This window comes from Octopus bimaculoides, chromosome 11 (assembly GCF_001194135.2).
Source record: "Octopus bimaculoides isolate UCB-OBI-ISO-001 chromosome 11, ASM119413v2, whole genome shotgun sequence".
In the NCBI taxonomy this organism is placed as follows: domain Eukaryota; kingdom Metazoa; phylum Mollusca; class Cephalopoda; order Octopoda; family Octopodidae; genus Octopus; species Octopus bimaculoides.
In genome coordinates this window covers 34,756,832-34,760,631 of record NC_068991.1, presented here as the reverse complement: position 1 = coordinate 34,760,631, position 3,800 = coordinate 34,756,832, and the positions used below count along the sequence as shown (strand labels likewise).

Here is a 3,800-nt window from a genome sequence, read left to right as displayed (position 1 = left end):
CAACATGCATTACGGATGCCTAATGTGCCATAAACGCCTTATTTTTGTTCGGAAAAAGTGGGGTACCAGAATTATTGGAAAATGTTTTTCTTTTTTTCGATGAATGAATTACAGTGACCACAAAACACATTGTTTGTCCGGAAAATGGGGGCTGTTTCTTTAAAATTTCTTTGAATTTTTACAAGTGCACCTTTACCATAACTAGGAACCCAAAGAAACTTTTACAAAAAAAAAAGCGTTTTTGAAGGTGAGGTGCGAAACTGCATTAGCCCCCTTTCTTTACCCATATTTTAAGATAACATTTTGCAGAAATAAGTTTTCTAGAGTGTGGATTACATTACACCGAAAATTCTAACAAGTTTGAAAAGAATAATAAGTGGAAATGCCGAAGTTATAAAAATTAGTGGTAACGAAGTCTGCACAGGAGAGAGAAGGAATGATACAAAATCCTTATAAAAACCACGTTAGTGTTTGTGTGTGTGAAACAAGTAAAGATATAATATTAAAACAAAATATCTTTTACGTACTTCTTAAAAATCACTGGATTGTGGCATATTGGATTAGCATAATTCATTCACTGAGAAAAAGAAAAACATTTTCCAATAATTCTGGTTTCTCCCCCAACTCTACTTTTTTTCTGAAGTAAAAGATATCCATTTTCCTTAATGTTATGAGGGAAAAAAATCAGATTTTGTAAATTTTCTAAAAGTCCTCTCCCCATTAAAAAAGAAGAAGCCATTCCCCTAACAGTTATGAGGGAAAAACAATGGATTTTGTGAATTTTCTGAAGTCCTCTCCCCAGATCTTACCCACAAATTTCTTTATAATCATAATTTATGCTATTTGAAAGGTAATTATATAAAATTTCATCTAAAAAAGTCCATTTTACTAAAGGTTATGAGGGAAAATCTTGGATCTTGTGAATTTTCCGAAGTCCGAAGTCCTCACCCCACTCTCCGTTGCTTTCTACACATTTTTGTTTTCATATTCGTTTCCTACACATTTTTTTACACCCATTGCACTATTTTTTAAAAATTTTGTTTCTGGGTGATATTGTAAACATTAACCTTGGGGGATTGATGTCATTGACTTAACCCCTGCCCCAAAATTGCTGCCCTTTGGCTAAAATTTAACAATCAATATTTATGGTATTTATATGCATATCACTTTAAATTAATTCTCTTAACTGTCATGTCTAATCGCATATTTTCTAGTATTTGTTTATGATCTGCACAATGGTGGACCAAAAAGTTCATAGGCTGACTATGAAGGGGTGATGTTACAGCTGTGAAATCTTACATGCATACATTTCAAAATATCTTAATATTATTTTTATTACAGCAGCGAGCTGGCAGAATCATTAACATGCCAAGTGAAATGTTTAGTGGTATTTCGTCTGCTGCTACATTCTGAGTTCAAACTCCGCCAAGGTTGATGTTGCCTTTCATCCTTTCAGTGTCGCTAAACTAAATACCAGTGAAACACTGGAAGGTTGATGTAATTGACTTATCCCCTCCCCCAGAATGGCCATCCTTGTGGACAAATTTGAAATCATTATTATTATTAATATTATTATTATTATTATTATTTAGGTGGTGAGCTGACCGAATCATTAGCACGCTGGACAAAATGCTTAGTGGTATTTTGCCCATCACTATGTTCTGAGTTCAAATTTTGCCAAGGTCTACTTTTTCTTTCATCCTTTTGGGGTTGATAAATTAAGTACCAGTGAAATACTGAGGTCGATGCAATTGACACATCCCCTCCCTCAAAATGGCTACCCTTGTGGCAAAATTTGAAACCATTACTATTATTATTATCATCTTTTTGTTTTGGCAATTCATGTCTTAAAAGACTTTATTATCACTAGTATGGTAGAAGTTTTTTTTTTCCTAATTTGACATGAACATTTATTTACATGAAAGAAAATTATAAAAGAACTTTCCTCTAATTCTTCCAAATCTTTCTGCTAAAACTATATTGAAACCATTTGTTGGAAAGAAAGAAAAAAAAACCCCAAAAACCAGCAGTGCAGCACCAAGCGCTTCAACTGGTCACACACTGCAAGGTTCAATGGAACCTAAAGAAGCAAGCCAGCACACTCGCAGCATTACCATGGGTGATGGCAAGGCTAAAATGTCAGAAAAGCTAAGCACCCTCATGGGCATCACCTGACACCTGACACCTCGGTGAGGTAAGCTGCCAATGACAACAAGAACTTCATGGTTAGTGGACCAGTCCTTCTGAACATCTCGAATGTCACAGGCTGGAAGAGATAGTTCACTATCAGGTCCCGATACTTCAGGGTTTTGTTCTGTTCGGCTATGGAAGTAGTGACCCTCCCATTTACTGCAGCATTCAAGATGTGGGAGGGAGCAAAAGAACCACAGACTGTGGAATCCCAAATGAGACACCTACCTCTAACCCAGGGACAGAGGGTAGGACCATCTGGTCTCCTTCCATCACTTCTGGATAACCCTGTCGGCTCCAGAACTGAGGAGATATTAAGCCGAGCCAGGGCCTGCTTAATGATTAGGTTTGGCTCAGTGTGACAAGTGAAGCAACTAGTATTTAGGTGGTAAGATAGACTGAGAAGACCTGTGGGGTCGAGGAGCTTATTACAGTGGCATCTCAGTCCCCTACAGACATCAGCTTCTACTCTGAGTGCTAAGTTCATCTGGATTGAGTAGACCTCCAATGTTGACCACAAGAATTTTGCACTAGCAGCACCTTGAAAATTGATCAGATCGATCAAAGAGAGAGTTGAAAGTGGCACCTGAATGCAGATTGTACTCTCTACTTCCATCTATCCTCAACTGTAACAGGAACTGACAAACTATGCTCTCATCATCGTTTAACGTCCGCTTTCCATGCTAGCATGGGTTGCCTACCAAAGGGGAACAAACAGGGAAGACATAGAGAACTGTCCCTGTTCTCCTGATATGGCCCCATCTGACTATCATTTGTTCCCTAACATGAAAAAACACATGGCTGGGAACCAATATTGCTGTGATGATGATGTCATATCTGTTGCTGTTGACTTTTTTGAGCAACAGGATGAAAGCTTCTTCGCCAATGGGATCCAAGCGCTGCAACACAAATGGAGAAAGGGTGTGGAATGCAAGAAGGACTATGTTGAAAAATAAAGGTCATTTGGTCACATTCCACAAAAGTATCTTAGTCAACCAATGAAATTTTCAGCTGACTCTTCTATGTCTTTCATTATTTCTTTGATGCCTGAGTATTTGTTTTATTGCATTGTTTTTGAGATTTCTTATCTCCATAGTTCTCTTTTGCTCTCTCTGCTCCCCTTCTCCTATTCCTCATTTAATTGATATCTGTAAGCCCATTTCCTTTCCCCCTCAAATGCTTGCTTGCTGAGAATAAATTTCATTGGTCATTTGACCAGGCTAGTTCCACCTACCATTTTACTGTGACTAAATTAGTGAATCATTCATTCTTCCTATTGTGATGATGCAAACATGTAATCTTGATTTACCTTTACTATTCCTTACACTCTTTGATTTATATTTGCAAAATTCATAATTTTTCTTGCCAAACTTTGAGCTATATACTGGCAGTCATCTTATTGAAATCTCCTTTTGTTTCAGTATGGGATGAAGCCTATGACATATGCATGTTAGTAAACTTTGTTGATCGTATACAATCCACTTTTTATCATCTGTATAAGCCATGTACATGCTTGATGCTTAATAAAACTTCCAGAACCAAGATCATTTCAGATTGTATACTCTATCACTATATATATATATATATATATATATATATATATATATATA

At 36.8% G+C, this 3,800-nt stretch overlaps 1 protein-coding gene across 3 annotated transcripts in view; it reads left to right on the top strand.

Annotated features, from left to right (window-relative positions):
- LOC106881010 (ubiquitin thioesterase OTUB1) overlaps positions 1-3,800 on the top strand; it is a 192,752-nt gene that overhangs the window by 1,019 nt on the left and 187,933 nt on the right. The window lies entirely within an intron of this gene.